The sequence below is a fragment of the Telopea speciosissima genome, chromosome 5 (assembly GCF_018873765.1).
Source record: "Telopea speciosissima isolate NSW1024214 ecotype Mountain lineage chromosome 5, Tspe_v1, whole genome shotgun sequence".
In the NCBI taxonomy this organism is placed as follows: domain Eukaryota; kingdom Viridiplantae; phylum Streptophyta; class Magnoliopsida; order Proteales; family Proteaceae; genus Telopea; species Telopea speciosissima.
The window spans coordinates 31,259,864-31,284,289 of NC_057920.1; the positions used below are offsets into that span (position 1 = coordinate 31,259,864).

The 24,426-nt window shown below is 38.7% G+C and overlaps 1 long non-coding RNA gene across 1 annotated transcript; it reads right to left on the bottom strand.

Annotated features, from left to right (window-relative positions):
* Positions 1-638: 638 nt before the first annotated feature.
* On the bottom strand, positions 639-1,909 carry LOC122662604. Its single transcript, XR_006333061.1, has 2 exons — positions 1,548-1,909; positions 639-867 (listed from the first exon to the last, which is right to left on the bottom strand). It is a non-coding gene; the product is annotated as an uncharacterized LOC122662604 (long non-coding RNA).
* Between the last annotated feature and the right edge of the window lie 22,517 nt (positions 1,910-24,426).

Below are 24,426 nucleotides of genomic sequence, written 5' to 3' on the forward strand. Positions count from 1 at the left end.
ACTGTATGTTTTTCATCTTCTTCAATATGGTCAACAATAGGTCATCTGCAATCTCCTTCATCTTCATAAGCAGCTGATCTTTGTCGATTATCTTACATAGACCCAAATACCAAAAAGAACATCCATTAGTATTTTTGAATCGAGGATAAGAAAGAATCTCTATGAATTAATTATTAAAGGAAAAATACCCTGAAATCATGAAACTGGTTGTCTAGTATATCCTTGCTTATATGAGATACCGTCAGTCGAGCTGTTGTAAAAATCTTGAAAATTGATATCCGAGGTGACAATGGCATTGCATCTAGAGGAAGCTGAAGCTTATGTACCTATACATGAAATATAAAATTGAATTCTAAGACTTTATAGTTAACTATGCGTCAATTGTTGGTCTTCATTCTCAAAGTAGTTAAGGAAGGTTGTCAGATTCATAATATCTCATGAGGTAATCACTCTACACATAATCTTAACGTGTAAACAAAAGCGCTTTATCCATATCAGAATTAGTGTTGAGCCCAACAAAGTAATTTGTTTGAAGAAATAATATTAATCCTAGAAAAGCAAGTTTGCAAGCCATAATATTTTCTCTTGAATGAAAGAAACAACTTTACTTGGAAGTACGGATTACCTCTGCTGCTTGGAGGAAGATGAAAATTGACAATGCACTCCAGTTCTATGTGAAGATTAACATGTGAACCACATATGACATAAGTTTTTGGATTCAGAAGGTTATCCACACCACTATAAAAAGTATCAGAACTTGAGTGCCACTAACGGGATCCTGGTTCTATTTTCTCCATGCGCCCCATGATTACTTTGCACAATAATATGTATTGAATGCCATTCTCATCAACTCTACAATTTTTTACACTGTAGGAATTCCAAAATTGATAGAAATCAAATAGAATTGAGATTTAATATGGTGCTATACAATACTCAGTCTGTTATGTGCCTAATGGGTCCCACTGTAGTGTATGGCCGATAGATTGGGCCAGCCTAGTATGCGATAGGTTAAAGGGATTGATTAATTTAACGCATTCCATTAGCTCTCAAGCTTTTGGCGTATTGGTAAATACCTGACATTTGGTATCAGAGCCAGTGACCACGTCACAGGTTCGAATCACGAAAAGGGCTACGTAGGAGAAGGACTACTTGGAGTAGAGTGAAAGCCATCAAGAAAGGGCTACCTACCGCTAGGAAAAATTCTGGAGCATAGTGGAGCCGCCTGGAAAGAGCTACCAACTGCCAGAGCGAGAGCTACCTACAGTAAGAGCAGCCAAGAAAGACAACTATGGAAGCGTGGTGGCCTGTTATGTGACTAATGGGGCCCATTATAGTGTATGGGCGGTAGATTGGGCCAGCCTAATATGAGTGTTAAAAGGCTTGATTTAACGTGTTCCATCAGCTCTGGAGCTTTTGGCGTATCAGTTAATTACCTAACACAGTCACCTTTTTGTAGGTGATCCGAGACAAGTCTAAAATAGATCAATCCAAAGTTAAAGCTAAAACATAGTGATAAGTTAACAAACATGTGGATATAGCAAAGGTACCTGAGGTAGGAGTTTCCTTCCGAATTGAGATAAAGACCATTGACATAAGAAATACCATCAAGTGAGTTGATACAAGCACCAAACCATGAAGTATAATATTGGCTATACCCTGCTTGGATGCACCAAACCATGCACGGAAAACATTGGAGTGACCATGGAATTTTCTTATGTGTTTTACTTGTTGCTGGAATGCCAACCGTTGAGCTAGAGCTGGGAAGCCTACTGGATTATAGTGGCAAACTCCCAAAATGCAACCTAGATCCACAAATTTTCCTAATCCTGACAAGAAAGAGTTCTGCACATTAAAGTAGTATTGACTGCTTTTATCCACTTCCTCTAGTCCTTGAGATACTAAGGAATCAAAGTAGAAACTCATGGGTACATGTTGGCTTCAACTTCCATTGCATACCATGGGCACATTACTAACCATAGGAATATCATCGTTATCATCTGAAATCTCCATGATCAGAGGATAAGTCAAATTATTGTTTCCATTTTGAGGCCTTGATATATTTACACAACCATTATACTATGCAATAATTACCTCCATACCAATTCTTGTTGTATCACCTCCATCAATGACTAACTTGGGAAAGAAACAGTTGTTAGCTTTGTCGATCCACGCAATTGATTTCTGAGCCCTATTTTCTAGGCTGATAAGAACCATGTTGATGAAGTCGACTAAGTATCTTGATCTATTGATCATTACTATATTTGAAGACTTCCCGGATTGAAATGCTTGGATGAATTCCTTCGTCACCTTTTCAGGAAAATCGACCCACTCATTGGTGGCAAAGAGCAAGACACGCTGAGGCAATCCGCTCTGGAGAAAATTAGTATAATTCTCACAATAGCCTTTGTTTTCCAAGCAACAAGGAATTTCAGGGCTAACAACATCATTTGGTGGTGCATACTGCATAGGTATTGTTCCAAGGTTTTCTGCTGGAAGTACTTGTGGGCCTGCACAATTTTCAGCTATAGGTATGCGCCTGGGATGCCCACAACATCTAGGAATTGTTCCATCCACAAATCCATCAAGTATTGTTGTTCTACTTCTACCTACTGCATTTTGCATGGAATATTCATCTATAGTGCCATGGAGAAAGTAGAAATTATTCAAAAATCACACTCTTTTGTATTAAATTCAAGGAGTATTTACTAGTATCCAGAAATGCTTTCACACTTCAACTGATATTGGCATTTACATTGATTGAACCCTTAAATTTGAGTCTAGATTGTCAATTCTAATATTTCTATTACATTAGATTGGACCCCAATACTGGAACTTATATAACATACAGTGGGAGAATCCTAAATCAACTATACAATAGGAAAGATATGATACGTGTGATTATAAGATTGCATGCAATATGAAATTTTAAATATAGTGGGAATCTAATATCGAGTTTCCTATACTGAGGCAAACTCAATATCGTCTAACACACCCCCTTAAGATGAAGATTTGAAACAGTGGATCTTCAGCTTGTCTCTCGAAAACTAAAAATGTGATATGGCTAACAGCTTTGTTAAAATATTGCCCAAATGATCCTGAGTGGAGATAAACTGGATGATAAGCTGCTTTTAGGCGACACGCTCACGGACAAAATGGAAATCAATTTCCATGTGCTTAGTTTGAGCATGGAAAATAGGGTTAGCCAATAGATAGGTGTCCCCAATGTTTTCACACCAAAGGACAGGGGCCAAATAATGGAAGCCAAGCTCCGTGAATAGGGACTCCAGCCAAATAAGTTTTGTGGTGGCGTTAGCCAAGGCCTTATACTCAAATTTAGTAGATGAGTGAGCAATAGTTTGCTGTTTGTAGGACGTCTAGAAAATTAGATTCAAACAAAAAAAATAGCATATCCACCGGTAGACCTATGGTTCGCACCACTACATGCCCAATCCACATCAAAAAAGGCCTAGAGAGAATGCAAGGGAGACCACTCAATTAGTAAACCATGATCAATTGAATGTTTGAGATCATGAAGAATCTGCTTTACCAACATCAAATTATCCTTAGAGGGAGAATGCATATATTGGCATGCCCTATTGACAGTGAATGTGACATCAAGGCGAGTCAAAGTTATGTACCAAAGTGCACCAGCAATGGAACGGTATTGAGTGAGGTTGGACATGAGGACACCCCCTGAATCAGACGCCAGTGTAGAAGTGGGCATTGGGGTAAGGAACGGCTTACAGTCAGTCATGCCAGTCGATTGTAGTAAATCCCTGATATACCTAGATTGAGAAAGAAGTAACCCCTAGGAATGACAGGCAGCCTCAATACCCACGAAAAAAAAGGAGATCATCGAGATCCTTGATTGAAAACTTAGAGGCCAGTTGAGATAGTAGGCGGTCTATATGACTTGAATCATTGCCAGTAACTAATATGTCATCGACATAAATCAGCACATAAGTCAAAGAGCTGCCCTGATTGAAGATAAATAATGAAGGGTCGGTCTTGGAGGCATTAAAACCGAGTTGGAGCAAGAACTATGACAACCTATGAAACCAAGCCTAGGGAGCCTGCTTAAGGCCGTAAAATGAGCGATGGATCTTCCAAACATAATTTGGCTTGGTGGAGTCCTCAAAGCAAGGGGTTGGATCAAGTAGACCTCTTCTTGTAAAAACCCATGCAAAAACACATTATGAACATCAAGTTGGCGAATAGACCACTCCTGTGACACTGCAATGGTAAGAATGCTCCAGATGGTGATCTGTTTAATAACATGGCTGAAGGTTTCGTTCTAATCAAAGCCATGTTGTTGGTGAAAGCCCTTGGCAACAAGACGAGCTTTATGACGCTCAAGTGAACCATCATCCTTGCGCTTGATTCGATAAACCCACTTGCAACCAACTAAATTCTTGTGCGGTGGTCTTGGAATGAGAGACCATGTACCATTACGAACCAAAATATTAAATTCTTCTCTCATGGAAACACACCACTCAGGTGTTTGGCAGCTTGTGTGTAACATGTGGGTTCAAGGGTGGAGGAGAAAGCCATGAGAGCATTGGGTGGGGGAGGGCAAGGGTGCAAGGTCATGCGGTGTACTTGGTTAGATGAAGCAGGTGGGAGGGGAGGTGTGGCAAAAATTTGAAGACCAGAGGGGTTGGGTTGGGGAGGGGTGGATGAAGGATACAGGTCCTAGATCAGGTGAGTTCATAGGGGAGGAGAAGAGGAGGCAGCCGATTGGGAAGTTGATGGGAGTGGTTCGGGCAATGAGGAGGCTGGGGTGAGTGGTGCGGCAAAAGGGATGGGGGAAGGAGAGGGGGAAGCCGAAGGGACATGAGACAGAATCGGTAGAGAAGGTAACAGTGGAGGGGAGGGTGAGGAGCAGTAGGGATGCTAGGTGGAGGAGGATGGAGAGGGGAAACAGTCCATGGAGAGGACGGTGATTAATGGGAAGACGGATGAGCACCCAAGATGGATTGGTGGGTGGCGAAGGGAAAGGTTAGTTCATCAAAGCATACATGGCGGGCAATGTACATCCTATTGGTTTTGAGATCTAGGCAACGGTATGTGGAGTGAGATAGATTGTAGCCAAGAAACGCACATGGTGTGGAGCAGAAATTCATTTTGTGGTTGTTGTAAGGACATAAAAAAGGAAAACACAGGAAACCAAAAATGTGCAAAAAAGTGTAATTAGGTGGTTTGTGGTTTGTGGTTGTTGTTTCAAAAGCATGGTGCCAGTAACATTGAGGGACAGACATATGAGCAAGAAGGGAGAGGCCAGTTTCAATGGTATGCCGTTGATGATGCTCAACTGCCCCTTGTTGCTCATGCATGTGAGGGGCAGCCAAACGATGTTAAATGCCAAGTTTGGAAATGAAATGGGGAATAGAGCAATATTCCCCGCCCCAATCAATTTGCACAGATCTGATTTTACAAGAAAATAATCGTTTTCCCAATGCTTGAAAGTGAAGAAAAGTGTCAAAAACTTCAGATTTTCGAGTAAGAGGATAAAAACACACATACTTAATATTATCATCAACAAAAATAATGAAGTAACGATGAACATGAAGGAATGAGTGGGAGAAGGTCCCCCATACATCACTGTAAATAATATCTAAGGGAAATAAACTCCTAGAATTTGAAGTAGATAAATGTTAATGACTGGCTTTGCCCAACTTGCAAGCGATACAGACAGAAATAAACAATCAGAATTACATGGTAAATTGTTTTCTTTTAAATTAAAATGAAGGACCCTCTCATGAGGGTGACCAACCAAGATGACAATGCCACCGGTGGAGATTGGTGCACTCAGCTACAGTCATGGATGAAGAAGAGTTGGAGGAGGACTAGAGGGTGTATAGGTCACTACTACTCAGACTGGACAGCACTATGGACTTGGTGACCTGGTCCTTCACAAAGAAGTGGGAAGTGTGGAATTGAAAATACATGTTAATATCTCTAGAATATTGTGTAAAAAAAAGCAATGGTTTAGAAATAGAAGGAACGTGTAATACATTAGATAAATGAAAGAAACGATTATAACAAGGAGAGGAAATAAAAGAATCACCAATGTGTGTGATGGGCAACCCCTTACGGTCTCCAACTTGAACTTGATCCAGACTGGTATACTCATCGTAAGAGGACAAGGAGTGTATATCAGGGAGTAATGTGATGGGAGGTCCCCGTGTCAAGGTACCATGTTACGGCAGTGGAGGGTAGAGGGGTGGGGAGAACAGATCGATTATGAGATGGAAAGGTAGGGGCAGCATGGGAGTATGCATGATAAGATGGATGCATAGTAGGGGAGGGTTATAGCCATAAGGAGGGAAAGGCTGGTAGTAATAGCAGTAATTGGTGAAGTGATTATTCCTGTTACATATGATGCACCATAAGCCACCACAACCGCCAGAAGGAGGAAAATCAACCGCCATGACTATGACCTCCATGACCTCTTCCCATATCGCGACCAGTTGAGGAGAAATTGATAGTATGTGAAGAGGAGATGGAGGAATCCTTTTGAATGGTGTTTTCCATAGGAGAAGGTGGGTTGTCTGTAATGCTCAGCTTGGTGATAGGTTTGGAACGTAAAAATTCATGACTCACTAGTAAGGCTTGAAGATCTATGTAAGAGATGGGTTTCTCATGACCAAGTAATGTAGGTACAATATCCTGCAACTCATATCGAAGAGCTCTGAAGACATGGAGGTTGAAATCTTTGATGGAGATGGGTCCCCCAGCAGCGACAACTTCATCATCGACATTCTTAGCCCATTGGAGAATATTAACGTATATAGAGTTTCACTCAAATAGAAACTCTATATATGGTTGATTTGTTTAGGATTCATTCTCTCACTTTCCTATTATCACATGTACACAATCTCTTCTCTTTCCATTACCCTATTTAGGGAATCCGATCTCTAGGCTTACCATAATCTCATGTATAAATATATCTTTACAATCAATGAAAACTCAACTGAGAATTCTTAGATCTCATATGGTATCTGTAGACATTGATTTTTGTCATCCCCTAATTGGCGATGATGACAACGGGACATGGACGATGGACGACGCACTCTCCTTCTTTCTAGACCCAAGATACCTGACCCATAAGACCAAGAACCATGCTGAGCACAAAATGACCCATTTTAGGCCTAAAAACAAGAAAAAATGGCACTACACCCTCACGGAGTGCTGATGTCACCCACGGTGCCATGGAAAAGTCCCCCACGGCGCCGTGGACATCTCCACGGTTCCATGGAGGACTTATCTGGCCAGGAGAGAGAGGGGGTCCTCTCCCACATTTTCCAAGCAATTTTTGGGTGGAGAGACCCTCCCCAAGTAATTCCTACCCTCTTTTTCTCCCTTCTCACCCTCATTTCTCCTCCTTCTCTCATAAGAATGTGAGTGAGTGAAGTTTTCTTGGTTGCGGATAGATCCTTCGATTATCCCTCTGAGTATAGAGCGCTTTTGCTCCTAGGCATTGTTATCCCGTCAGTGTGCGGCTAACAATCAAAACTCTTTTATTATAGACATTATTCTGTCTGTTTACTCCTCTCCAAATCACTTGAAAGAGCAGTTACTCTGCCCAGAAAGGAATCAACGTCAGTCCATTCGTCTATCTCCCCTGAGCCAGGGGAATACAACCATACAAGTATAATAACTGCATTCTTGTTGATTCGATGTAGTCCTTTCGTATTCCATCATTTTAGTCCGTATTTTTCATATATGTAATGTAGTTTATTATGTTTTTAGTTCAATTCATAGCATCTGAATGTAGTTCATAATATCCCCCATCCCCGTAATAAAAGAGAGAGAACATTCGTCTTTATGTAGCATCTAATACAGAGAGACTGACTTCAGCCGGGCGAGGTGGGTGCCTAACACCTTCCCATGCTCATAACCTAACCCCTTACCCGAACCTCTGGTCAGACCATATGGAGTCATGTAGCCCGATTCCGTTCACAATGGATAGGGCTACACTTAATGGGTCCTAGGCCCTAACCCTAGGTGGCGACTTCACATTATATTAGCATATTTTAATGCATGATCCCAATCCCCTATTTATCAATATTATACATTGACAATATTATCCATATCTATATACATATATATATATATATATATATATATATATATATATCAAACCCATGTCACCATATAGCAAGTTTGAGGAGCCCTTGTCCCGAGGACCACGGTCCTTACAGTATCATCCGTCGTTGCTCCCACGAGCTAGCATTCCTGGCCTTTTTCTTTTCATTTCTTCATTCTTCTTCCAATATGGGTGATGTTGCTGCTCTTACCACTATAGCTTCCGTGCCTGGTATGCCATTTCCGCAGGCTCACCACTACATATCCATCAAGTTAACCACGAAGAATTATCTCTACTAGCAGACCCAAGTCGAACCATCCTCGTGGCTCAAAATTTATTTGGACATCTCGATGGATCTACTCCATGCCCTATCGATGATACTGCCGCTATTACCTAGTGTCGCAATGATGCGATGATTCAAAGTCTCCTGATCGCATCGCTCTCTGAAGAGGTTTTTTCTCTCATTCTCGGTATGAAATCGAGTAAGGAAATTTGGGATACCCTATCCACTACTCTCTCCTCTCCTTCTGAGAGCCGTTTAATGTGTCTTACCATGGCTATTTTGGATATAACACATCAGCAAGATGAACCTGTATCTAAATTTCTTACTCGTGCCAAAGCAATTGTGGCTGAACTCAATGCCGCTAGTCAGCCCTTGCGCCCAAGCACCTTCAACCTTCATGTCTATCGAGGCTTGAAACTGGAATTTTAGGCTATGGTTTCTTCTCTCCTCACCAAGACAAATGCTATTTCATATGATGAACTCCATGCTATGTTTCTTAGCCATGAGTTTCTCCATGGTTCGGCGTTGAATAAGCTCTCACTCACTGAGTCTTCTCCATCGGCAAGCTTACCCACTGCCAATAATGTTCAGCGTAACCCCTCTTCTTTTGATCTAGATGCAGCTATGTAGGGGTGGCCGCGGCCGTGGTCGTGGTCGTGGTTTTAGGGGTCGTTCATCTTCACAAGGGGCCACTGCATGGTGTACTATTTGTCACCACCTTTACCACACTGCTGCCCAATGTCATTATAAAGACCAGCCCCACCTTTTTCATCACCCCAACCCCACCCCTCCACTCACACTTCTCCCCCACCCTACCGCCCCTATCCTCCTACCCCTCCCCATGCAGCCTACTATGCAAACCCTCCTTTACTTCCCACCCCACCACCTTCCACTGCCCTCACCTAGTATCTGGATACTAGTGCTTCTCACCATGTCACCCCAGATCTCAACTCTCTCTCTTCCTATGATAGCTACCATGGCCCTGATCAGCTCCATGTAGGCAACGGTAAGGGACTCCCCATCTCCAACATTGGTGTTTGCAAGAAATAATAACCGCAAACGTATGGATCAATCGTAGCTACGGGTTGAACTCAAGGAGATATACGCCACTCTATTTTACTCACTTTAAAGCAATGCAAAGTGAACCAAATTAATTAAAGTGATGGATTAAACTAATGATGATTAAACTAACGTATCCTAACTCATAAGCATCTATCGAAATTATGCATCTAAGGAATTGAATTGGCGTCCTAACACATAAGCATCTAACCTATCAAAACTAACGTGGATTTGAAGGAATAAATTACAGCCACACATCATAACCACATAAAAAAAATAAAGGGAGAAATAAAGCTAAGAGATTAAAGAGGTGAAACCCGAAGGTGCTTGAACCGGACTGAAATTGCTTGCTTCTACCACACTTGAAATGGCGCTACCAAATCTGAAATTAAAACAAAATTAATTAAATTAAAATCCTACCATAATGCAGAATTATAATAGTAACTAAAAAATAAAATCCTAAAAACATGATTGAATTAGAGAGGTAGAGAATGAGAATGAAAATAAAAATAATGGAGAATGAAAATTCCTAATAGAATGGAGGGATTAATGGAGATGAGAATACTAATAACATAAAACTAATAGAAGAAGAAAGAGGTAGAGAATAAGAAGAAGAAATTAGAAACTAGAAGAATTAAGAGGTTAAAAAGAAGAACATAAAAATAAAAATAAGAACTTGATACTCCCTTCTACCAAAGTTGAAAGTGCATGAATGAATTAAGCCTTGCATGAATGTAATTTGATGAAGCTTGAACACTTAATTAATCCTTGCATGGCTTCCTCTTTCAAGTCTCTAATTCTTTTCACAAGGATTAGAAGCCTAGACTAGAAAGCTTTAAAACTAAACTAGAATTAAAGGATTACAACCATATTGAAGACATAAATTGAAATTAAAGCATGAATTAAACCTATTACAATCATTAAACTAAACTCATAAATCAAACTAGAAAACTTAAAAAGCCAAAAATTGGATGAAGAAGAGAGAAATTTCACTAATGAATTGAACTAAAAATTGCACTAAAAATTGAACTAAAACTGAACTAGAACTAACTAAAAATTAACTAGTTACAACCCAAAGGGCAAGGGGTATTTATAGGGGGAAGCAGAGGAGAAGGGAGAAGAGAGAAGAGGTAGGAGAAATATTCCATTCTCCTTCCTTTACAAAAAGCTTGAATCCCAAGAAAAAAAAAAAATAGAAAGTGGGAGAGATAAAAATCGTAGCTACATAAACCTTCTATTTTCTAAAAGGTGGACTTTCTAATTTAATTCTTGTGCTTCCTTTTTTTTGCAGGTGTCTTCTCCAAGCAATAAGATCAAGGCATCTTTAACTTTTCAACCTTCCAAGGATGAGAGAATCTTCTTCAGAGAAATCTATCCAAAGTAAAATCCCAAAAGTACCCTTAAAAAGTTGGAGGAGAGAGAGAGTGATGACTAGGATTCCACTCACAATAAATAAAATATCCATTTTGTCCTTTAAAAAACATGGAGCATGGGGTGCTTATATAGGCCTCACTATTGTATTCCTTACGAAAATCACCCAAAATAGACCTAAATTTTGTCCAATTTGGAATTAGGGAGCCCCAGATATCTCAAGTTGAAATTGGACTGCTCTAGAGCCTTCCAAATGGAATCTTTTGGCTAACAGAAAAGATAACTTCTACTAATTGTAATACAGCCCCTCAAATCCAAACTTCTACTTTACTTTGTCTCTGGCCAATTTTTGATAATTATGAATAAACCCCTATCATAAAAAATGAAAACAGTAGCATGCCATTTTCACGCGTCGTTACGGAAATGGCCGTAACTTCTTCGTTTCAACTTGGAATCAAGTGCCGTTTGAACCGTTACGAAGCTGACTAGATGGGCTACGCATCCATACTTTTAACACCTCAAAATTATTCTAAGGAGCCCACTGTACTCATGTTCAAATTTGACTAATTGGCGTGATTCTTTCAGTGCTCAATCCAAACTTTATTTTCTCGACTCCTGGGCTCTTTCGGCTACTGCCAAACACCACTAAACAGCTTAAAAATGGCTCCTTATTATCATTTGCTCCATTTTCATAAGAATTCACCTAAAACCTGAAAACACAAACAAAAACCTCAAGTAGCTCGGTTCCAAGTATAAAAATGCATGCTCTATGACCCTAATATTTCACACATAAGTGTGCTCATCAATTGGTACTGCTACTTATCAATTCTCTTTTGACTCTCTTTCTTTTCATTTATTTAATATTTTACATATTCCTTCTATATCTAAAAATCTCCTTTCCGTTCAAAAGTTCTATCAAGATAATTCTGTTTATTTTGAGTTTCATTCTTCTCACTTTTTTGTGAAGGACCAGGTAACCAAGAACATACTACTTTCCGGACTGAGTAACAATGGTCTCTACACCATCTCCTTTGATTCAGCTTCTTCCCCAACCACCAATACTGCTGAAAGAACCTCCTTGGACGTTTGGCATTCCCGCCTTGGTCATCCCCATGAACGTCTCCTACGTTTTATGCTTCGTCAGAATAGTCTTCCATGTCATTCTTCTCGTTTATCACATTTATGTAATGCTTGCAAACTTAGCAAAGCTAGTCGTCTTTCTTTGCATCTTTCTCCTTCTCGTAGTTTATTTCCTTTGGACTTAATATATAGTGATGTTTGGGGGCCCTCTCTTACTGTTTCTAGTGATGGCCATCGTTATTTTGTAATTTTTATTGATGATTGCACTAAATATATTTGGTATTTTCCCCTTCAAAGAAAATCTGATGTCTTTTCTATTTTTTGCACTTTTCATCTAATGGTTGAATGTTTATTTAATTGCAAAATTCGTGTTGTGCAAACTGATTGGGGGGGGGTGAGTATACACCTTCTTCTCCTCTGTTGGCATCTCTCATCGCCTCTCTTGCCCACACACTCATGTGCAACAAGGGGCTGTTAAGCGTCGCCATCGGCACATTGTTGAAATTGGATTGTCCTTACTTGCCCATGGTCATGTTCCTCAGCAGTAGTGGCACTATGCTTTTGAAACCGTTATCTTTCTTATTAATCGCATGCCTTTCCGTGTGTCAGATCATATCTCACCATTCCAATTGGTTCATCACAAAGTTCTTGATTATTCCTTTCTTCAGGTTTTTGGTTGTCTCTGCTACCCTCATATTTAACCATATAATCGTCACAAGATGGATTCTCATTCCACACTCTGTGTCTTTCTTGGTTATAGTCCTTCACACACTGGATACTGCTATTTCGATATTCGCTCCAAAAAATTTTGGATTGCTCATCATGTCTGCATCGATGAGAAATCTTTTCCCTTTCTCTCCTCCTCCCCTCCCTCTCCTCCCTCTTCCCCTTCTTTCCCATCTCCTTGGGCCTCCATTCCTTGTACAGTCCCACTTGCTACACCTACACCTCCTCATGATCCCCCCTCACCACCTTTGCCATCCCCTCCCCTACCTCCCTTATCTGACCCACCTATTATCGACAACCCCACACTGCCATCGCCGTCCTCTTCCCCACCTGTCTCCCTCCCATCCCCTCCCCCTCTTCGTACTCGCTCTATTCAAGAGTTGTATGCTGCCCCACTATGGCCTTCTCGGCCCCATGCTTTATCTAATGATGTTTCCCCCCCCCCCCTTGAACATACTTATGTTTTGCAAGCTTCCAAGGTTCCAGAGTGACGCACTGCTATGACTGAAGAATTCAATGCCTTAATTAAAAATGGAACGTGGTCATTAGTCCCTCGTTCCTCTACAATGAATCTTGTGGGCTGTAAATGGGTCTACCGCATCAAACGTAAATCTGATGGTTCTCTTGAATGGTATAAGGCTTGACTAGCTGCAAAGGGATTTCATCAGCAGCCCAGGGTTGATTATCAGGAAACCTTTAGTCTTGTTATCAAACCCACCACCATCTGTTCCATCTTATCCCTTGCGGTTTCTCATGGTTAGCCGGTTCCCCAACTTGACTTACACAATGCCTTCTTGTATGGCATTCTATCTGAAGATGTATTTATGGTCTAGCTGCAGGGTTTTGTTGATGCTACCCGTCCTGATTATGTTTGCAAGCTTCATCGTTCTTTGTATGGGCTGAAACAGGCCCCTCGTGCTTGATTTCACTGCCTATCTCAATATCTCATTCAACTTGGCTTTCGAGCATCTCAAACAGATCCCTCATTATTTATTCTTCAAGATGGTGGTCACACTATATATGTACTTATCTATGTGGATGACATACTAGTTAATAGCAATTCGGCTGCTCTGGTTAGCTCTCTTCTTGAATGATTGTCTTTAGAGTTCTCCATCAAGGAAATTGGGCCCCTATCCTTTTTCTTGGGTGTTGAAGCTACATATCACTCTAAAGGGCTGGTTCTATCTCAATCTTGGTATGTGGCTAATTTACTCAATCGTGTAGGTATACAAGATTGCAAACCTTTCTCCACTCCAATGGCTTTGTCTACATCGGCTTCTGACCTAGGGGGTGCTCTCTTCTATGATGAAACTAACTATCATTCCATTATGGGTGTGCTTCAATATATTACCCTTACATACCCTGATGTTGCATTCGCTGTGAACCGTGTTTGTCAGTATATGCATACCCCCACTGAGCATCATTGGTCTTTAGTCAAATGTATACTGCGTTACTTGAAGGCAACTCAGCATCATGGTCTCCTTATCAGTCATTCTACAGATCTCACTCTTCAGGCCTATTCCGTTGCAGACTGGGTTGGTGGTAGTGATGATTGCAAATCTACTGGGGCGTATGCAATTTTTCTTGGCCCCAATCGTATCTCTTGGAATTCAAAAAAGTAATGGACTATTGCTCGTTCTTCTACCGAGTCTGAGTATAAGGCTCTAGTCAACACTGTGGCAGAGTTGGTCTGGCTAGAGTCGTTGCTCACTAAGTTGGGAATCTCTCTCCCTGGTCCCCCAGTACTTTGGTGTGATAACATTGGGGTGACATATTTATCTACAAACCCGGTTTTTCCTGCGTGCACTAAGCATGTCGAGATCGATTTTCACTTTGTTTGGGATCGGGTTGCCAAACGTCAGCTAATTGTTCAATTTATTTCTACTACAGATCAAATTGCCAATGCTTTGACCAAGCCACTTTCCACTGCTTAGTTTCAGTTTTTACGGGACAAGTTGAAGATTCGCTTCCTCGACTCTCCACCTTGAGGGTGTGTATTGACGTATATAGAGTTTCACTCAAATAGAAACTCTATATACGGTTGATTTATTTAGGATTCATTCTCTCACTTTCCTATTATCACATGTACACAATCTCTTCTCTTTCCATTATCCTATGTAGGGAATCCGATCTCTAGGCTTACCCTAATCTCATATATAAATATATCTTTACAATCAATGAAAACTCAACTGAGAATTCTCAGATCTAATAGAGAAGATCAGTGATAGGTTCATCGGGTTTCTAATCAAGACCCTAAAGGAGGGCATGCAGATTCATTATTCTCGTACTAGAAGTGGAACCAAAATGAGCCATAAGAGACTCTTAGAGAGATTGACTGGTCGTGCTATCAAGGATGAGAGGAAACACTTCCTCAGAATGGGAGGAGATAAGGAGGCTCATGATGTTCGCATTTTATTCCTGCCATGCCGTTGCTGCAATTAGATCGGTGGGACATGGGTGGGAGCCATCAACAAAATGGAGAAGCCGCTATCCACGTAGGAATGGGAGGATATGTGCCCTCCATAGAAGAAAATTCTTGGCGGTTAAATTGAGTGATAAAAAGTGATGAGCAGCGGTGGGTAGAGAGGTAGTAGGCGTGGTAGAGGGGAGAGAAACAAGAAGGGAAGTACTTGTATGATTACAGAGGAAATAGAAAGGGGGCAGCTGGTCACCATAGAGAGAGAGAGAGAGAGGGAGAGAAAGAAAGTACGATTAGGTTTTAGGATGGGCGTGAGCCAAAGTACTCTGATACCATTTCAATTCTAGTTTTTTTGTTACATTGGATAGGACCCCAATAGGGGAATGTATATATCGTAGAGAGGGAGAATCCTAAATCAGCTATACAATAGGAAAGATATGATACATGTGATTACAAGATTGCATGCAATATGAAATTCTAAATATAGTGGGAATCTAATATTGAGTTTCCTATAATGAGGCAAACTCAATATTGTCTAACATGGATTGTCCAGATCAAGCTGCTCATGCAGTAGTAAATAGGGATATTTCAAATGCAAAACCAAGGTTGAACATTGGAGATGGGCTGTGCCTGGCAGTGTATATAGGCTCTACACTCGAATTGTGACATTTACTGATGATGCATCTAGGAGAGTGTGTTTATTTGCTGAAAAAAATGATCAAGTATTTTTACCTTTTCAGCAATTCCATGCCAAGGTGGAATGGGAGATAGGTAAATTATTGAGATTTCTCCATACAAATAATGGGGGCGAGTATACTTTAAATGAATTTAAAGACTATTGTACTAGTCAAGGCACTCGGCATTAGAAGACAATATCCCACACTCCTCAAAATAATGGTATTGTTAAAATAATGTATCAAACCATTATTGAAAGAGTCAGATGCATGTTACAGACTCCTAAGTTGCCTTGGGGATAAGTCGTTCAGACAACAAGCTACTCATTCAACAAATCTCCTTCATCTCGTTTAGGAGGAGATGTCCTATAAAGGGTATGGACAGGTACGAATGTGTCTAACTCTCATCTGAAGGTGTTTAAATGCAAATCATTTTTCCATGTGCCTAAAGAACAAAGACCAAACCTTGGTGATAAGGCAATTTCATGCATATTTGTGGGCAATGTAGATGAAGAATTTCGGTTATAGGTCGTAAATAAAAAAAACTCTAAGAAGTAGGGATGTGATCTTTCATGAGGACCAGACTTTGGAAAATCTTGAGAGGGTTGAAAAGTCTAAAATTGTAGTTGATGTTCTGACCTCACTCCTATCTCTTCTCCATTATAGCATACCACAAATGGGGATCAGACAAAATTCTTGATGATGATATGATAGAGCATGAAATAGTTGAGCAGGAGGAGCAGCATCCACAGCCAAAGATTACAGATTTTCAAGTTTGAAGATCCACTAGAGAAATTGACCATCATCATATTTTCTCTTGCTTTTTGATGAGGGGGACCCAATAAGCACAATCGCATGAAGACAAAGACAATTGGATAAGGGTTATGCAGGATGAGATGAATTCTCTATAGAAGAAGATCATCGGAGAGAGAGGGTTTTTTGCAATGTGGAGAGGTGTGGCAGTTGGAGGACAAAGGTGAGTAGGAAGGCTTGGTGGGTGAAGCAGACACTAGAGTCTTGGAGGGGAAGGGCGGTGATGGTGTGTAATACCCTGATTTTGGATTCAGGGTAATTTGGTCTTTTTACCTAATACAGGATTAGGGCAAGCTGATATGTAGGAGTTTGGACTAACTGGAGGTGTATACATACATGCATGGTAAGTACTGTGCCCTAGTGTAACACCCTTAATTTGAATTATTCCTTGCCTATGTGTAGAATTAGGGTTTTATTTATAAGATATATAATTTGATTTGAAAAATAATTTGTAGTTAGTAACCTAGCCTAGTGCTTAGACATTTAATTCAATTTGTTAGAGGTCTAAGGTTCTATTCTTTAGAAGTGCAATTAAATGTTTTATTTTTATAATTTTATAAGGCTTAAGAAGGGACTTCCACGATTCTAGCTTGGGAGGTCTTTGAATTTTGTAAGAATTTAGTTAGGGAAGTATTATGGATTGATAAGGAAAGGTGAGGTGGCAATCTCCAATTGACTGAAATCTTAAGTCAAGATTCCTTTTAAAATATTTTCATTGGAGGAAAAGTAAAGAGATCTAGTTAGAGATTAAATAGAATTCTTTCCACCCCCTTTTTGTTAGGACTAAATTCCAATAACCAAATCCCAAACCCCATTCCCTTTATCATAAATTTTAGAGAGAGAGAGAGAGAGGGAGAGAGGAAAATTCATGGACTATAGAGAAGAAGAGAAGAAGAAGAAGAAGAAGGAAGGAGGAGATGAAAGGAGGAGAAGGAGATTCGGACTGTGCATAACCAGTCACTTGACGTCCAATTTTGATCCTTTTTGGATCCAAATTCAAAAAATCTTATTGCACTATAAAACATAGCCTCATTTCTTATCTTCATAACCCAACTTGAATAAGCCCAAACGGAGATCTGAGCAGAGAGATATCGTTAATTTACTGAAGGTAGGTCATTCTGCCAAAATTCTGTGTTTCCCAAATCCGAGTTTAAGCAATACCTTGAAGTTGATTTCATCATTACCTTACTCATAGGACTCCATTAAAGTGATTTTGAACTAGAAAGAGGTAGATCAACATCATTGAAGCATTGATTTGAGGTCACCTATAGAAACCCTAGTCGCTTCACACAATGTGAGTAGATCTTCGATCATTATACTTGATATTTTCCTTACATATAAAATTTGTTTTGAAACATTATTTTAAATCTGGAATTTCATTTTAGATTGAGATTTATCATGCCAAAAACATATTTCATTCATGCTTTTACTCAACTAAATTGCTCACACATGATTGTTTGCAAGGAATGGTGATTTCCTTATGATTTAATTCACATATGTGTGTGCAGAATTTTAATAATGTCATGTTTATAGACTAATGAATCCAATGCTTATTTGTTGATAGTATGATGAAGGTCTATGAATGATTTTTCATGATTATAACCTAGCGCATGATGTTTATGGATGATGCATAAAAATCTGATTTTGTTTAGGATTTACCTTTTAATTTTCATTGATGTTATTGTTGGATAAGTGATTGCAAAGATTTTGCCCAATCTTTCCTATTATTGTTCTTCACTTTATGCATTGATATGTTGATGAAAGTTATTATTTTCATATCTTATTTTCATTCTTTTCAATAGCATGTGTTAGGGTGGAATTGGGGAGTCATGACCCCTAAGTTCCGAACTTGGATGTACAGCTTTAAATTATAAGCAAACCCTTGATTGTTATTTTGTTGTTTACCTCATCGACATTGATGAATATGTTAGGGTAAGGATAAGTTGACGAGTTTTTGAGCTACGGGCTTACCCTTATTGGAGCTATATGGACTACTAGAAAGAGGAGATGATCAAAAACTCTCCAGGAGGGCATTGCTGGCAAAACCTTCGGGGGCTTTGACTCAATATGGGGCAAGTTTGGTCACTAGTTTCTCCATTAGTTTCTTGATGTTGAGAGGGGACAGTGGTGTTGTAGTTGATCATTGCTGGAGTTCATACGCCGCTATCATGAGGGCCTTGACCAGTGTATGGTAACTAGTTCACACTAGTCCATTAGCAAGTGATGTGTTTGTTATTTTACATTCTTTCGATATATCTTTTGTTGATTGTTGTCATATATACTTTTCATTACGGTAGTGGTGATAAGCAAATATGGTTATGATCATTTTGTTTTTTTTTTTTTTTTTTTTGGATCTATATATACATATTATTATATGTTTTTACATGTTGTATTACTTGTGCATGTTTTCACACCTGTATAGTTGTTATGGATTTACTTGCTAAGCTTTTCCTGAAGCTTACCCTCACCATTTTTCAGATGAACAACTTTATGAATGCAAACCTGAATGTGAAGATATACTAGAGAAGGAGGTTCAAGAGGACGAAGCATTTGGATTAGTTGAGATAGCTCACCCAGTATATATATGTATGCATTTTCTTTGGCTTTTGTTCTTGTCAGCTTTACTCATCAGTTTGTGGGTAGTTTGGGGAATGTATCAGGATAAACACATGTATGTATGTATTATCATCACTTCCCGTATCGCTACGCTTCTCCTTGTTATTGTAATTATAGTTTATCTACAGCACTCTGATCTTGCTTATGGTAAAGTGATGAATGTGGGTCTGTGAATGTAAAAACGGCTTCTAGATCCATGAGATTTGGCGGATTGCCGTTACGCAATTCGGGTCACCTACCTAATCCTCCCAGGGGGTGGTTTGGGGTGTGACAGATATGGAAGGCTGATTTGGTTTCCAGTAACCAAACACCAGGCAAGGTATGCCTCAAAGGGTTTCACTGCATCCCTATGGCCTCCTTTGGGTAGAAGATTGTAGGAGTTGATGAGACACATCACCCTAGGAATGTCATGGAGTTGGATAGCTTTGACATTTTGGGAGTTGCCATCATAATTTTGCATAATTTTTCCATAAACCTTAGCCTCATTCATGAACTCATCATAGTTTTGTTTGGCCTTGAGATATTTGAATTCACCATAAGCCCTAATATTCGAAATATCTTCCAAATCTTCCATATTGAAGGAGATGGGAATGCCATTGACAAGAGATTTGACTCTCAAGTCTTCATCTTGGCCTTCAACTTCAAGATTATAGTAAAAATACTTTACCAAAGCAGGATAACAGAAATTGTTGTGGTAAAGTGCAGAATCCCATCCAAGAAAAGTGTAAATTCGGAGATATTACCAGTTTGGAGTTCACCAGTCCTTACATAGCGTTCTTGGATCACTTTTCTTTCCAAATACTTTGGCCAAAATAGAGAAGCTTCAAGAGATGAGAAGAGAGATTCATTGTAAGCCCTAGTCTTCCCTTTGTTTGCAGTGGTCTTCCTCTTCTTGCTTGGAGCACTATCCTTTGGAGCCATTGATGGAGAGAAAGAGGATTTTAAGGGAAAGAGATGAGATTGAAGTGAAATGCGGTGATGATTCAAGGGATTTTATAGAGATTTTTCCCTAGAATGTTCGTCCAAGGGTTTTGGAGCGAAGAGGCGCGAAAAAGAAATGAGAAGTTGTGAAGAAATGACCTCTCAGTTTCCCTTAAAAACAAAATTTTTAGCAATCCGATCGACCGGCACAATCTAAGCGGTCGACTGGTTGGGGCAGAAATCCTGTATTTTTGAATTTTAGAAGCAGGAACTGATTTTTCAGTTAAATAAGAGTGTAGAAGTATGCTTATATTCAAAAAGGATTACAAATGCCCAACTCATGTCATAGCGTGCAGAAACGCTCTTCAGGTAGGGGTTTTGTGAAAATGTCCGCGACTTGCCTTGCAATGTCGATATGTTCAAGGATAATTTTACCCTTTTGACCAGTGTCACAAAGGAAATGGTGACGGATGTCGATGTGCTTGGCTCGGGAATGAAGAATTGGATTTTTGCTGAGATTTATAGCACTTGTGCTATTACACATGATTTTTGAAGTTTCAAAAGAAATACCATAATCAGTGAGAGTTTAGCGCATCCAGAGAATTTGAGCACAACACCTACCTGCTGCAATATATTTAGCTTCAGTAGTAGAGAGTGCGATGCAATTTTGTTTCTTACTGAACCAAGAAACAAGACATGATCCACGGAAGTGGCAAGTTCCACTTGTGCTTTTGCGATCAAGATGACAACCAACAAAATCAACGTCAGAAAGCTACGTAATTAAAAATTATTGTTCATAGGATACCATAATCCTACATTAATAGTGTTTTTTAAATATTTGAATATTCTTTTGACTGCACTAGCATGAGATTGCATAGGGCTAGCTTGGAATCGAGCACAGGCACAAACACTAAACATAATATCAGGTCTACTTGCAATTAAGTAGAGCAAGCTGCCAATCATACCTCGATATCGAGTGGGATCAAAAGGAGTTTCATTCTCATCTTTTGACAAGCTTAGTGAGGTACTCATAGAAGTGCAAGAAGCTTTCTGAGCATTTATATCAAATTTCTTCAATAATTCTTTAATATATTTAGACTGATTAATGAAAATCCCATTTTCAGTTTGTTTAATCTGAAGTCCTAAAAAGAAATGCAATTCTCCCATTAAACTCATTTCAAATTTATTTTTCATGCAATTACTAAATTCAATGCATAGAGATTCATCAATAGCACAAAAAATGATATCATCAACATATATTTGAACAATGATCAAATGTGAACCTTTATGCTTAACAAACAATGTAGTGTCTACTTTACCAATAATATAATTATGTTCAATAAGAAATTTCCTTAATCTATCATACCAGGCTCTAGGTGCTTGTTTAAGTCCATATAAAGCCTTCTTGAGTTTATAAACATGATTAGACAAAGTAGAATTTTCAAATCCAGGTGGTTGTGAAACAAACACTTCTTCAGTTATAAAACCATTCAAGAATGCACTTTTTACATCCATCTGATAAAGTTTGAAGTTCTTATGACAAGCAAATGCTAGCAACATTCTTATAGCTTCTAATCTAGCTACAGGAGCATAGGTTTCATCAAAATCAGGTCCTTCCTACTGATTATAGTCTTGAGCAACTAGTCTTGCCTTGTTTCTCACAACAATTCCATTTTCATCAAGTTTATTTCTGAAAACCCGTCTTGTTCCAATGATGGGTTTATTTTTGGGCTTTGAAACAAGTTTCCAAACATCATTTCTTTCGAATTGATGTAATTCTTCTTGCATAGCCAGAATCCAATCATTATCTAGCAATGCTTCCTTTATGTTTTTAGGTTCAATCATAGATAAAGAAAGCAGAAAAATTACAAGTATTTTGAATTTTAGATCTAGTTTGAATACCTTTCTCAATATTTCTAATTATTTGATCTAAGGGATGATGCCTTACAAGTCTTATGTCTTTAGGAAGTCCAGTTAACTCTTTTAAAGGGGTTTCTTTGATGGAATCATCTAGAGAGATGGTCTCAACTCTCTTTTTGATCTCGGATAGTGTATCCTCATCATCATCAACCAATGGTTTATATCTATCTTTGGGAAGTGAAACATCAAATTTGACATTCATGGATTCTTCCACAGTTAAGGTTCTTTTATTAAATACTCTATAGGCTCTACTGTTGCCAGAGTATCTAAGAAAAATACCTTCATAAGATTTTTCTTCAAATTTTCCTTCGAAATCTTTGGTATTCAAGATAAAACATTTACATCCAAAAATTTGAAAGTAGTCAACCTTAGGTCTCTTTCCAAAGTATAATTCATATGGTGTTTTAGACAAAATCCTTTGGATTAAAACATGATTCAAAACATAGCAAGTAGTGTTTACAGCTTCAGCCCAAAAATATTTTGGTAAAGAATATTCACTAAGCATGGTTCAGGCAATCTCTTGAAAAGATTTATTTTTTCTTTCAATAACCCCATTAGATTGAGGAGTTCGAGGAGCTGAGAAGTTGTGTGTGATACCTTCATCATCACAGAATTTTTCAAATTGGTTTGAGTTAACAAACTCACCACCATGATCACTTCTTATAGCAGTGACCAAATAGCCCTTTTGATTTTGTATTTTCTTGCATAGTGTTGCAAATTCATTGAAAGCATCATTCTTGTGTCTAAGAAATAGAGTCCAAGTATATCTGGAATAGTTATCAATAATTACAAATGTATATACTTTATCACTCAAGCTTGGAGTAGGTATTAGACCAAATAAGTCTAAATGAAGTAATTCAAGAGGTCTACTTGTAGATACAATATTCTTAGATTTATGATAAACTTTTGCTTGTTTGCCTTTTTAACAAGCATCACAAAAATAGTTTTTGTCAAATTTCAGGTTAGGCAAGTTTCTAACAAGATCTTTAGATGTAACGGATTCTATCAACTTAATATTTATATGACCAAGCTTTCTATGCCAAATATTTGATTCTTCATGTGAAATCAAGCATGTAATACTAGGACTAGTTTCATCAATAATACAAGTATAGATATTGTTATTTTTAGTTCCTTTTAATATGATTTCATCATTTGTATCTATAACTAAGCATTGTGAAATATTAAAGTTCACTTTAAATCCGGTACTACAAAGTTGACTTACACTAAGTAGATTGTAAGCAAGTTTGTTTACCAAACAAACGTTTGAAATAGTAGTACCTCCAATATTTATGTTTTCGATGTCAATAATTTTTCCTTTGCCATTATCTCCAAAAGTTACCCATCCATCATCATATTTTCTTAGTTTTGTAAAAAGCTTTTTATTTGATGTCATATGCTTGGAGCATCCACTATCAATGTACTATTCAATTTGATCTTTACTCTTCAAGCATACCTACAAAATAAGATTTAAATATACATTGGCCCCCACATTCTTATGGGTCCATTGTGGTTAGGATCAAGGGTTCCTTTGGGCACCCATACTCTCTTAGTAGAGTAGTTCATGGAATAAAGGTTCCTTGGGGATTGACCATAGCTACTTGAGGATGATTTGGATTGTGTTGTAAATTTTTGGGTCTTTGGTTTTTGATATCTAGGATAGATATTCCAGGGAGATGGTATCCTCTTTTGACTATCAAAGGAGTTTTGAGATCTTCTTCTTCTTTGAGGGGTATAGGATTCATAATGTCTTGGATAGTGAGACTTGTATGATCTATGATTTGGCTGAGGTCTATAGTTTCTTTTCATAAAGTATGGAGCTTGTGGTCTATAGTATGGCCTAAGGGGTTTTTGAGGAACAAATTTCTTTTGCGACCTATACCTTTTGTGATAAGTATATTGGAAGGCATGATTCTTTGGTCTTCCGTGATTTTGTTTTCTTCTTTGGTTTCTAGAAGAGGGTACTTGAGAATTTGAAGTTTGACCTTGGTTTGCTTCTCTTGGATGTACCATCTTACTCTTTCCTTTGGCTTATTGTGAGATTCTCCCATCATAGTCTAGACCTTCATTATCAAGAGGGGTCCTTTGTAGTGTACCAAGAAGAGCATCTAAGGATTTTTGCCCTTTGATAAAGGTGAGCAAAGCCGACTTCAAATTTTACTTTTCTTCTTCAAGCTTTGAAATATAATCATGTAGACTATTTATTTTATTATGAAGATTAATAACTTCTTTCTCTAATATAGAGTTAGAAGCCTCAAGCTTTTGGCTTGCCTCATGAGAGCTTCAAAACCTCTTTCTATAGCATTTTCATCTATATCATTTGTATTAATATCATCAAATGAATTGCTATTTATAGAGTTTGAACTAAAAAAGTCAGAATTTACCTCTAATTCATTTTCTCTTTCATGAGCCATTAGAGCTAGATTTATGGTTTCTTCTTCGGAATGATCTTCTTCTT